This window comes from Lycorma delicatula, chromosome 2, assembly GCF_047948215.1.
Source record: "Lycorma delicatula isolate Av1 chromosome 2, ASM4794821v1, whole genome shotgun sequence".
Lineage (NCBI taxonomy): Eukaryota > Metazoa > Arthropoda > Insecta > Hemiptera > Fulgoridae > Lycorma > Lycorma delicatula.
In genome coordinates, this window is record NC_134456.1 from 58,037,149 (window position 1) to 58,051,789 (window position 14,641).

At 28.8% G+C, this 14,641-nt stretch overlaps 2 protein-coding genes across 8 annotated transcripts in view; one reads left to right on the forward strand and one right to left on the reverse strand.

Annotated features, from left to right (window-relative positions):
* Window positions 1-395, reverse strand: part of LOC142318827 (uncharacterized) — a 105,576-nt gene extending 105,181 nt beyond the window's left edge. Inside the window, exon 1 of the mRNA XM_075355349.1 lies at window positions 274-395. The gene's annotated coding sequence lies outside the window, so the exon portion shown is untranslated. The remainder of the gene's footprint in view (window positions 1-273) is intronic.
* LOC142318828 (spondin-1-like) overlaps window positions 1-14,641 on the forward strand; it is a 173,864-nt gene that overhangs the window by 3,550 nt on the left and 155,673 nt on the right. The gene's annotated exons all lie outside the window — the stretch shown is intronic.

Consider the following 14,641-nt stretch of genomic DNA (forward strand, 5'->3'; position numbering starts at 1 on the left):
GAAAACCTAATCAGAATTACAAACAAAAATTACCATCACAATATTACCAAATCTCATAAAAATTGATTCAATAGCGGAAGCATAAAATGGCAAAAATTTAAAAATATACAATTTTTTACCCTTTGAAATATTAAAATTCAAAAAAATCCAAAAATAGTTTTTAGATATTTGTATTTATATGAAGAGTATTTACAAGCCCAAATCGAATGAGTGTATCGTTTGATGTAGTGGGGAATGGAAAAAATTTGCAATAATTGTTCAAAATAGTTTTACCTTTTTTCACCTCTTCAAGGTCTTCACCCCTTTCAAAAAATCTAGAAAGTTATTTTTAGATATTCACATGAAAATTACACATACCCTTTAAAAAAATTAATCCTTTTAACTCGGAGTTTCAAAACATTCTTTTTTTTAGCGTGCACTTACACCGTAAGAAGAACGTGCATACAAATTTTCATCAATTTATTTTTAAAAACCTTTGCTGGGTGCTGGGAGTTGATTATGAATCACTCACGACATTCTTTATATATGTAGATTACAGCTCAAACTCAGTTATTTTAATTCGTTACATGGAAACTGTAATAAAGCTACGTACTCTAATGATCGCGATTTACTATCCCATGTTAGTAGTAATTAGTGGATGTAATTCTTTCAATTTATATAGTTTTAATTAGTATATTTAATTTTTTTTAACATTAACAAACAAAAAAAAAATAAATATATTAAATAATTAGTTAACAAGGAAAAGTTTTTAATCATAAAAATAAAAAAGGATTGCTGCGATGATTTTTTGTAATACTCATACCTCACATCATTTTTGAATCCCTATATTAACCATAATTACTAGTGTTAGAAATCTATAGAAAAGAAACATTTTGAAAACTATATGTTCTTATAACATAATACGAAATAAATCATACTTCGTCAAATTAAATCCTCTTTGAAATTTCGTCGAGATACTACATTTTTGATATTTTATTATATGAATAAAATATCAATAGTGCATTCCTTTAAAAATTGGAATTCTACAAATTTTCCTACCCTTTTTACTTTTTCAGTCTGAAACTCTACTTCTATTTTTCATAGAAAAACAATATACTGGTGGTGGTGTAATATTAAATTTAACATGATTATCATAGGAAAGAGTTAAATTATAAACTTTTAGCAATTACATGGAAAGTTCAGATATATCGTTATTTTATCAGACTGGATGTCTTGTTACGATAGTTCTGACAAATGGATACGTTATTTAAAAAAAGGATGAATTTGAATGAAGTCACTTACTTTGATAAAAAAGTAAATAATTTAAGAAAGATAACTTTCAATTTATTACTGGAGGGAATTATTAAATTTGAGATATTATAGAAATTTCGGGGAAGTTCAATAACGTCATTTCCACCTTTTTTTTTTTGTTGATAAATCCTTAAAATCAGATACTGCAGAAAAACTATTTAAAAATGTTTATTAATTTATAACATAGAAATAATCCAACAATTTTTTAGTGAATAAAAAGAGAAACGAGAAAATCTTATTTCGGTTGACTACAAGTTATCGGATCTTCTTCAAACATTTTTAATTATAAAGAAAAGACAACAGAAATCTCGATCCGCGTCAGTTAGACATTATCCTTTTCGGATTATTACTGAGGAATGGTACTAACTTTGCCTTTCATCCAGAAGATTTTGGGTCAAATCTCGGTCAGGCTTAACATTTTTCACCCGCTAAAAAATTTATTTCATCTTCAAAAAGGATTGAAAGTTACTACTATAATTAGGCGTCAGCCTATAGTTGCTGAAGGAGATAAATTATTAAATTTATACATTTTTTATCGCCCTCTTATTTACAAAATGAATCACTGTATCATTTTGTAATATTGTTGAGTTTGTTTAATGTTCAAACAGAAAATCTAGTAGAAATAAATATTAACGTTTTAATTCTATTAAATTTTCCCTTCTGTTCTAGCAGTTTGATTGCATATAAGTTATTTATTATAACATCAAATAAAGAGTTTTGGTTATTGATATTTTTTACATATATTTATTTATAGACATAATTATCTAACCTGTATGAAATATATATCTCTGCATATGAGGTGTTATTATTCAGTATAAAGGATGTCGTAATTTTCATTTTATATATTTCATTATGAGTCATGGATTGTTTACTTTATGAAACTGCCTTTAGTATACCAAACTGCATTAACTTTGAGAGTCAAGTCGTGTCAACCCCAGCAGGTGTCGATTTTTAATTAAACTTTGCTGTGATTTATATAACTAGAAACTAACGATATTGAGAAACAATTTATTTTAAAAAACCTCCCTTCATTTTTCCGTATTTATTGTCTTTAATAATATAAACATTTATTCTGCTATTATTACATTATTATATATGTCCAAACTTTTACCCGGATACACTATAAGGAATAATATATTTTTGATTTGTATTTTTGTTTTTGTCTGTAAATCAAGGATGGTAATAACGATTTTCTTAAAATATGTATGAAACAACTCACTTGGATTACAGAACTGACGCTGGTTATATAACAATCTAAATAAAATTACAAATTGTAGACGTCGTTTTCTTAATGCTAAATTTTTAAAAATTTCTATAATTTATTAAAAATAATCATTATAATATTAACGCCATAAATAAATTAAATTTAAAGATAGTTTATAAATCAATAAATACGAAAAGATAATTTGAAATACGGAGTGTTTAAAAAATAATTATTTGGTTCCAAAAAGTCGTAATGAAATAATGGAATTAATTAATAGCATCCGGTTTTCATATTTATATTTGTTACATTATATTGTAAGTTTGTCATCGCAAGTATTCGTCGCGATTGGCACCACTGTGTGACCTTCACTGCGTATCCGGTCGACAGTCTCATCTCAGTCGTGACGACACCGCACCAGAAAGCTCAGTGCGTTTATCGAAACATGATCGATTATTGCAGTTCAGAGTAATTATCGACATGAATATGGCAGTATCGCGCCTACAAATAAATTTATACTCCAGTGGTTTAATCAGTTTAAGGAAACAGGCGGTGTCTTCCTCTAAGCGGTCAGGATGTCTTAAGGGAAATAACAGAATGTGGAACGATCCTAGCATCTTACATGCGTAGCCCGAAAAAGTCGTCAGCAAGGTTCAGCTTAGAGTTAGAAATGCCTAAATCTGCAGTATACAAAGTGATGCGTTAGTCTTTGTGCGTATAAGATACTACTTTTGTATGAAATCAAATCCAATAGCTAAGTGAAAAGGTTGGAGTTTGCATCTTTAATGCTTATAAACGTTGATGAAAATGAGGACTTCCTGATTAATGTCACGTTTTCAGATGAGGTGAAATTCCATATTAATGGGTACGTAAATCGACACAATTGCAGGATTTCGAGATCAGAGCCATTTGGAGAAATTATCGAACATTAGCGTCACTCTCCCAAAGTCAATGTTTGGTGCTGGACTGATGATTGACCATATTTTCGGACGTTCATTTTTGCAGAAGGTGCAATCGATCGAATATTTTCCGTGATTTGCTCGAACTTTACGTTTTTCCACAGATCGACGATATTGAAGAAGAAAAAGGATCAATTTCCTATTAGATAAACAGCGCTCCGCCGCATTACAGAAACCGTGTTTCTGCTGCATTAAACATTCGCTTCTAAAACAGTAGATTGGGAGAGGAGGGCGTGTGAAAAAATTGTTTATTCGTAGAAAGTCTGTGACATCAACCACCTATGGGAGAAGATTTTTTCGTTAGTAGCAACCATTACACCCAACATGCTGGCGAGTACGTGGGAAGAGCTGGATTACCATTTGGACGTGTACAAAGCAATGAACGGTGCACATACCAAAGTGTATTAAACGCCATAAAAATCCAGAATTTATCCTTTCAGAATATATAATCATGAAAGTAATACTTTAAATATAATGTTGTTTAAATAATACTTGAAACCGTGGAATTCTTTTATAAACACTCTGTTGTAAAATCGAATCACTAATGTCTATAAAAAAAGTACTTTGAAGTTAGTAGGACTATAAAAAATGCTATAAATTAATTTTAGCTTGAATAATAATTACAGCTCTATTTTAAAAAAAATTCATTTTTAGGAATAAAATTCATCATATGCTTGTGATCTATACGTAGCACTGAGGCACGTGACAATTTGAAAAATAAATATTTTTCTTCAGTTTAAAAATACGTTTAGAATTTTTGAAAACCTTGAACCACTTTTAGGTTAGAGTATCTCACAATTTGAAATTGTACGCTACTTATTCGTTTGCCTATACTTTCTATGAATCTTCAATATATATAAAAATGGATGTTTGTTTGTCCCGTATTCGTTCCTATACCATTCATCCGATTGCTATGAAATTTTGGTGAGTTGTTGTTCGCACGCCCGCGAAGGTTTCTGAATTAGTTTGGACCCGCTAGGAGGCGTTGGAGTCGAGATATTTCGAAAAAATGTAATTATGGTTCGATTTGGCTTATATTCAAGATATATGTTAGTTACGTGAAAAGAAACATTTTTTGCAAAAACTATACCCGCTAGATGCGTCGGTGTCGAGATATTTACGAAACAAACAAACAAATATACAAACAGACTTTCTTCTTCTAATATATATATATATATATATATATATATATATATATAACAATGCTCATATGTGTGTCCGCTATAAACTAAACAACTACTGGACCGATTTAAGTGCGGTTTTTTTCAAAATGGTCAGCGTAATCCGGAGAAAATTTAAAGCTATTGAAATCCTCGATGTAACCAGAAGAAAGAAAGTTAGGGGTATTTGAACCGACTACTGTGTTTAGAGAGTGGTTTGAATTAAATTCGATAGGTGTATTGTTTTGAAATTGGATTTATTTACATTCTGACTTTTAAAAAGTGAAAAAAATTTTGTGAAGTTCCGTAATGTTCATTTTTTTAATGTTTTACCAAACTTTCAATTGTGTTCATTTAATCTATATATATATATACTCAAATCTAGCAATAGTGAAGCATTGCCGGATCTGCTAGTATACTGATATAATTAGGAAAAATCAGCTGTTTCCTTATTTCGTCGCAGGATTTTCTTTTTTTAATTTTTACGTATATAATATGTTTACATATTAGATCAATATATATAAACGAAGTAGTTAAGGTAACTCGATACTCGATACAAGAGAAAATCACTCGCAAAAATGGCATAGCCATTCCCGAAAATAACGATGCAGGTTTATTAAGAAGAATGAGGAATGGAGTGGTTTCCATGCAGCCTCTTTCACTAATCCGAATTTACTGTTGCGTTTCAACAAGAAAAACCCATTTTTGCTAGTGATATTCTACTCGGAGTGATCACTTTACTCTGTGTACCATAGGGGATGGTTGTATAATGTACGTCATTACTCTCTGAGAAAATAATTCTGATTAGTCTCACATGAACTCAGATGTTATAAATATGTTATAATCATAAGAAAAAATGTTATAAATAACATACAGTAACAAATTAATTTTTTTTCTGAGAGAAAATTAATTATCCTTTAAAAGAGAAATAATTCATTATACGCACTACCAGTATTCAGTAGAGGAAGCTAATTCTTAATATCTTATATGTTTTTAACTAATGTCTTATATGTCTACTGATCTCTGAAGCAGATAGTCAATTTTTCACAGAGAAAAATCAAATCATTTTTCTTGTCGTAAGGTGACGTGGAGTATAAAATGCTGTAGCCTTAATTAATTTTCTTCGCACAACGTACCTCAGTTACAGTATGATTTTACTGTTACGTTGATTTAATCGTCCGGATTTAACATGTACTGAAGCACATCATTCGTACTTTAAATTTGATTCATCGTATTTCGGTATTAATCCCATTAATAAATTTTTTATATTTTTTAAGTATGTATATAATTCTAAAAATTATTTCTTTATGACTGGAGGCAAACTATATATTTCTACTATATAACTGACACACATTTACTCACGTCTAGTGAGGGGAGTATGTAATCTGTTGGAAATACATTCAAAATATGTAAAAATAAAAAAAAATAAATGGTTTCCGAATGAAAGAGTTTCGCTGTTTTTCATTTTTAAATATAATTTATTTGTATCGGGTAAATATAAAAAATTCACTATATCTTAATTAAACATTTTGCGCCGACTCCATTAACTTTATCATAAAAAAGAAATAACCTCATGAAGTTTTAAGTGAAATACGATAAGAGCTTAATAAATACAAATGGTGCATTAAAATTAATAGGATATACAGCACTGGCATTACATACTGACATTTGTACTGACAGATAGTAAAACGGATATAGAACATCATAAACTCGAAAGCACTTGTGGAATATGAACCGTGTTCATGTATCTCGGACCAGGCTTAATTCGTATCTGGATATTACTGCTTTTATTACATTCTGGTTATTACTGCAGTTGATTCACACTACTTCATAATCAATTAATTTATATACTCTTTCAAAATAATTTAAGTTCATAATCAACATTACTTTGAGGACCGTGGGTGTGGGCGAGCAGATACCAAAGTAAATGTACAAATAACAAAAAATTGAAATGAAAACTATGTAATTCCTTCTCTTCAAGATTTTTGTAATGAAAAACTACTGTAATGAAAAATGTTAAATGGAAATCCATTTTAAACAATTTGAAAAGTATCTGTTTTTTCAAAGAAAGTATTTATTAACGGAAAACGAATTATATAGGTAATAAAAATCCGATTTCTCTAGTTGTCATTTTAATCTTGTTTTGTAACTTTTTTCTGGTCAAACAAGGTTGTATATTGTAGTATTATGTAAGTTGCCGATACAAAAATTTGAATATGACTGAGAATATGAAAATCTAATGGAAGGAAATTAGAAAAGTCGAATAAGAAACAATATATCTCAATAAAAATAATGTAAAACAAATTTCCTCCATGGCGAAATGCTGGGTGAGTTTTCCTCAACTTTAAAGTGAAAGTTCCAAATTCCAGTCATTTAATTACGCGATAAATTCTTCAGATCATTTTCCATGCTTTCATTTTATGCAATGAATTATCTAAAAACTAAAAGAATAATAAAATTTAACGATAATAGCAATCTTATCAACTAGAATCAAAACCAAAATTTTCCCATAAAAACCTTGATTTCTAAAGCTAAGTTGCATCTTCGTAAATTTAAGGAAAAATAATCTTAATAATAAATAAACAACGTGATATAATTAATACATCTATAAATATACATTTCAACGACGTCGATTACCTAACAGCATTATCAAGGATTATTTATTGAGATTGTAAATTATATATAATATAACTAGCCGGTCAGGACTCGTTTCGCTCGCCATTCCCATCTAACCAGGGGCTTTGTTCCCTGGACCCCTCTGTGTTCATTCTTGTGAGAATAATAATGATAAATAGAAATTAAAACCTGTTCATTTAAAAAAAAACTATCAGTGTACTGTAATTTCTTCAGAACACCAATTTGGTCAGTACAAGACCCGAAACTTTGAGTGATCTGAAAAATGCGGATCTCAAAATAATCGGCCTCCATTTAAAAATAGTAGTTATATCTGGTTACCTATATCTTCATACGTGTAAAAATGTGTTTAATTCGGTTTTTAGCGTTACCCGACAAACATCACTAGAAAGTGACCGTACTTCGTTTCTCACTTTTTTTATTTTTTTTTATTTTTATTTTATGTTTTTTTAGTCAAGTAACCGAAGGTAGATGCAGCCATTCGCGTCGCACATATAATAACAGTGGCAGTGGCTGTGTTGGTTGAACCACCATGCTGTATGCTGAAAATTGTATTTATATATTAATCTGAAGAGTATTTGTAAGCCCAAATCAAGTGAATATCTCGTTTAGTATAGCCGGAAATGGAGAAAATTTGTAATCATTTTTCAACGTTTTTTTTTTACCTTTCTTCACCTCTCTCAAGGTCGAATTTCGAAAAATATATAAATTGTTTTTTATAAATCACTTGAAGATTACACACATCAAAAATAAAGTAGCAAGTAGATATTTTTACTTGTTACTGTTGAATTAAAAATAAAGTAAAATTCAATTTTAGATCATTTTAATCCTTTAAACTCTGAATTTCAAAACCTTTTTACTAGTGTGCATTTTCACCGTAAGAAGAGCGTATATACAAATTTTCACTAACTTCTGTAAGATAATCAATACTTCACTAACCAATAATTAATTTTACACGCTTTCAATATCTGTTTAAAAAATAGTTCATGGCGACCCACCGTTAAGATAATCATTTGGGAAATTGATATATGGGTAGACAGAGACGATACGTTTCTACAGAAAACAGCAACCTTTTCTGTCATACCCAACCAATCAAAATATTTTTTGATAAAAAAAATTTTATCATACCCTATCTGCTATACTTTCTTCTTGAAAATATTTAACAGCATCTAAGTGAGGTTTCAAATCGAACTATAATATTTCAAAAAAATACGTAATGTACCGCCAGATACTGCAGATAGGATCAGCTAATCAAAATTAGCATTAGTCTCGCACACGAAATAAAAATGTACTACTTAAATTTAATCCACCAGCCCAAACGGATAGACAACGGTGATGTTCTTAAAATTCACGATAAATTATTCGTTAGGTTCAGAAATTTCTTATTCCCTACCCTCAATTCTAACAATTTTCTTACAAAAGTTCATTACCCTTGTAAAAACCTTGAAAATAAAGTTAAAAATCTTCATTTTTTATTAAAATTTATACTCAAATATTTATTCTATTGAACATAATTAATTTTCTAATTATACAATTTAACAAAAAAATGTTTTGGTAAGACCAGAACACCTCGTAACAACACTATCTTAGTTTTAGCGGTAAACCTCAATTTATACAATCAGCTTAGATAATTACAATATTGCAGATCTCATTTGGACAAAGACCCCTCCTAAAATTACCTCCACTCAGGACAACAAGTCATCAGCAAATTTTTATCAGCTGCAGGAAGGAATAATTGCAAACATTTTTATCGATCAAAACAATCCAAATGACGTGACAAATTCGCATTCTTGGAGATATCTCTCACTAAGAAATTTATTACAGTGAAGTCAACGTTTTCTAAGATTATCCATGCGTCTTTGAAGTTACTTTTCCTCACTATTGCCCTCTTCTCTGACTAAACACTGAAAGCTACTACATTATTACAGGTCATCAGACATTATCGAACGCTCCAGAGATATTTCCAAAATATATGGTAGGTGCTTTGACCTATATCTTAGAGTTCGCCACCAACAGCTTCTACTGTTCCACTTTTTGTATTACAACCAATTGACTGCTGTGTAAAGTTGGATTAATTCTTTTCATGATACGCTTTTTGTTGCACATTTTTAAACATTTATCGATCACAATAGGTAACATTAAAAAAAAATCAGATGGAAAGCTCTTCTAAAACTAAAGATTCTAGAAAGCTATAAACAATTCATTAATATATTTAAACATAACTAAACTATAGAGTAAAATACTCTTGTATGGTTACAGAATACCAAGATGTTTAGTTTTTTAGACAAGGATACCTGAAAACTTCGAGAGTTGAAGAAATTCAAGTGGATTGCGTTTTTTACCAATAGCAATATTCATATTTTGTTGTATGCAATACACTATAACGAAATCATATTTTAGATTTATTTTTACTTCCTTGTACGAAGTAAAGGAAGTATTGCGATCACGAAGAATTCGGTTTTCAGATTTCAAGGAAATAACCATTTTGACTAGTTTCGGCGTGACGTATGTACGTACGTATCTCGCAAAACTAAAAAACGATTAACCGTAGGATGTTGAAATTTTGGATTTAAGACTGTTGAAACATCTAATTGTGTACTTTCCTTTTTGATTACAACCGACTGCAATCAAAACAAATCAAATATTTGGAACGTACAAGGGGAAGGCACATCGGTTCGAATCAGACTTCATCTCCTTTTTTAATTTAAATGTATTGATTTATTAATAACTATTAACCTCTGTTTAACAAGTCGTTCGGTACAAAGACGCTGGCGAGAGTTTGTCTGACGGCGGATAAAAAAATCTCTACGATGAATAATAATTCAATAATAACCAAAAAAATAAAAGAAAAATATCAGAAAAAAAATATATATATACTAGCCGGTCAAGGCTTGCTTCACTCACTCGACCGTCTAGCCAGGATATGGAGCCTCGTGGACCCCCGACACGTTTGTCATTCTCATGGTTGTTAGAATATTAAATACTTTACAGAAATCCAGCAGAGAAAAAAAATTATCATTTTGGTTATATTTTTGTTGCCACGGTGGTGGAATTGTAATGAAGTAAAAGTATTAATTTTTATTTGTTTAATGAATATCTTTAATTCACAATTTCACCCCCAAGGGGCTAGGTTCTCGATCTCTGGCTTAAAACCTTTCCTGGGATAACATGAATGTAGCCTGAAAATTTGAAAGCAATCAATCGATTGGTTCTCGCATGATGCTTTTGCAAGCAAACAAATCCACATACTTTCGTATTTATACGCATTAATTAGATATTTTAAATATAAGTATTTGCAATAAATCTAATGTATAATAAGTGTAATATATAATAAATGCAATATAATATAATAAGATATATTTATCGTTCTTTTACATCGATCTTAAAACAGTAAACACTTTACTATCGAATAAACAAAGTACAATATATTATAATTTGGTTAAGTCCAAGAAGTTCCTTTTTAATTTTAAAAGTCCTTAGTTCCTTTTTGATTTTTTAGTTATTATTATTTATAATACTTTGAGTATTTTGATATTAAAAAAATAATTGGACAAATTACAAACATCAAATAAATAAGGATTCCAATAACACGCTTCAAGAAAATTAATGGGTCTTAAGTTTTTTTTTAATCTAATGTAAAAACTAAACATAGCTGTTTTTATTAGTTCAAGGGACAATTGTTTTAAAATCTATAATATCCCTAGTCTATAAATATTATACTAAATCAATACAATTTTCAAGAATTTATTTACAAGTAAATCCCATCACGGAATGCCAAGAATTGTTATTATAATGTTTAAAAAAAAGAAGAAGAAAACACCCGTTCAACTTAATTATAAACTTTCATATCCAATTCTGTAATACTTACATATTTTTCTCGTGACGTAATACGATGACTTTTGTTAAAAAAGAAGATATTAGTAAAAAGATTTTTCATTCAAACTTCTTATCCCATTTAATATAACTTATTAAAATTAATTTTTCTTCCTAAAGTGGTAACAGAATATTATATAGAATGCTTATTTCACTAATAATCGTTCCTTACAATTTTGAAGTTTTACGTCTTTTTGTAAGCTTTTATGTTTATCTCAGTTATTACAGAAGTTACCAGCTTAAAACTTTTTCGTTAACTTTTATTATTAATCTATAAGATTTTATGTTGTTTAAACAAAAGAAAATTTACTTTTACTTTATCGAAATAGAACTCTTTCTTCTTTATATATTACGTAAAAAATATAAATAATTAAGGCGTACGTAAAATAATCTAAAAAATCTTACATTAAATTGTTAATTAGGCCTACTAGTTTGCTTTTTTGTTTATTATATCTGAAAAATGTTTTTTACATCAAAACAGATAACGATTAGAATTCGAGTATTATTATTACAACTCTTTATTATTACAGAGCTTTACAATTAGATTATTTCTCAGATTAAAATTTAAATCTTTTAATTAAAACAATTCATAAAAAATACTATTCTTGTATTATAATATCTTATCTTTATGAAACTTTATAAAGGTATTAGTAAAAATATAATTATCTCATAAAACAACTTTTTCATTAAAACGTCCTAACTTATTAAAATTGTGAGAAAAGCTGTCCTACCAAATTAAATACTCACCACAAAAACAATACTACATTGTATTATTATTATTATTATTATTATTGTATATTACTACAATAATTAAAAAAAAAGGGAAAAATTCGTTAATCCCCTGACAGAAACCTAAATATATATTTGATAACTTTATTCAGTATTTAAATGCTTGTAATGTTTGAAGATTAATTATATTACGAAAATTAATTATACTTATTTGTTTCTAGAGTATATCTAAATTTTTACAAGAAAAGTAAAAAAAAAACATGTACAGATGTACGTTATATGTCCTCACAAACTGGTTTTCTGTACTGATTTGAAACAGCATATATGTGACTCAGTTTATCTCATAACTAATTACGGTTTAGTACAATCCGTTCCAAACATTTTACGACTCCGCTGCAGGTGAAGTATCTAACTTTAAAGCGGGACTAGTCAAACTCTTTTTCTCTGAAAGTAATGTTGTTTTGTACAGCCAATCTCTGTTGAAAACAGACTAAACGTCTTGCTTATATCAAATATCACTGCATTATATTAAGTTCGACATGCTGATATAAAAAATATATTCGGGTCGGAAAAAGAAGGCGATAGAAAACAATTCCTCACTTTTCCTAGTAAAATGGCATGTGATGAATGTTATTCTTAAGAAATATTATGCCACTTTCGCCTGTGACTGATCTTTCGTGTCAAGTAATTTACAACATTTTGGTTATAGTACCCACCGTAATACAAATAAATAGTTGTACCTGATAGGAAATCAGACCAAGTTACTCACAAAAGTTTTTATATTTACATCCATCCTCAAAAATAAATATCTTCCCATGTTGGGCTCCCTAGAGAAAGTGAGGAAGGAAGTAATTTCTGGTTTCACGATTTTCCAGTAAAATAGATTATACATATTATGTTCATCTTACCCCGAAACGTAAACTTTTTGAGGAAAACTGATCGGTTTTTATAACAATGATTGACATTCTTTTCCGGTTTCTATGTTTTTAAAAAAAACAAAAAACAAAAGGATATTAATTACTGGTGATAACCAAATCAACATTCTAGCTGATAACTGTTCTCGTACAATATTGATATAAACCTAAGTCAAGGGATTAAGAAAATAATCTCTAAATAACCTCTAAATAATTTCCTCTGATTTAATATTTACGACACAAAATATCATGAGGTTTGCCTCATAAGTTCTATCAATTTTTTTAAAACAAACACATTATTTTATTAACCAGAATATTCTAAAAATTAAAATCACTTCTTTCCTTGCTCATATTTGTTTATTAACTAATTTATTATTATTCTCATTTAAAATGAGCTTATCGTAATTTTAGACAATACAGCAAAATTAAACAACAAAGATAAAGTTTTAATTATTATGTAATTGAATGGTGAATTCAGTCTAATTATTACCCATGTCTTATTACGTAAGTACAATAACAACACTGTTAAGTAAACTAAAACACTTAATATTTGCAAACAATTCTATTAACTTTTTATTGCAAAGCCAATTAATTATAAGAAATTTAATACGTTATTCAAGTACAAATATGATGTCTTAATTTGTAATTACCACTACATATGTAAGAACATGTTCTGAGTGACTGACTGATTCATGAACGCCCACATAAAACTACTGAAGATAAATCGATGAAAATTTGTATACATGTTCTTACGGTGTCAGTGCACACTAAGAAATGATTTTATGAAATTAGTTTAAAGAGTTTAAAGGGTTGAAATGTAGTAACAATGAAATTTACTATTTTTTAAAATTTCTTGGTAACAAAAGGAGATATCAACTTGATTTTTGGTGTGTGTAATTTTCATGTAAATATCTAAAAATCAATTTCTAGATTTTTTGAAATTCGACCTTGAAAGAGGTAAATAACCATATAAGCTCTGCACAACCGAGGTTGGATGATTTGGATATCCTTTCCGTTGCATAATCCGCTACAAAATTCCTCTGTTCACATTGTCAAAAGCTTTCTCAAAGTCAAATGAGTTTCAAAATTAAATTCTCTTCGTTCCTTATTAAGCCGCTTGAGAATAAAGAAAACAACCATTCAGGATCTACCTTTTCTAAAGCCAGTATGTTCTTCGGTAATTAAACAATCCATAAACACCTTTAAACGCGTGCAAACAATTGTAACACAAAACTTATAAATTGCATTCAATAAACCTTTTCAATTTTAGGAAATAAAAATATACAAATACACTTAATTTTTGAAATCCGGATTAATTTGGAATTTAAAGAAGTCAACTACATCTTAATTTTCTGTGTTATCGGTAACTGCCCCTTTTAATGAAAACAAATGTCTCAGGTTCCGGCTGTTAATTTTTGATAGCAAATAATGAAAAATGAATTGCGTTAAGGAGACCAATGTACAATTTTAAGAAAAACATAATTCCATAAAATACGAGTACATACAATTAAATTTGCTTATTAAATTTTCTTATCAGGTTTGTGTGTTTCTGTTTGAGAATTTTTTAACTGATAAATATAATATTCTGATAAATCGGATACTATTCATTTATGAATGGATGTTAAAATCAAATAAATCAGAATTTTTTTTACGGTATATCAACAAATTAAAGTGAGTAAATATAGACTAATGATAACCTTTTTGGTCTTAAAATAACACTGTTTTTTATCTTATTCACTTAAAGACTTCTATAATATAGCGAATAAAAAAAAATAATTTGTCATGTATAAATTATAATGGCTCAATTTAATGCTTATACGTCTCTGATTTATTTTTATATGCTTTTCTTTTTACTCGATTTATTTAATGTAACAGTTAATC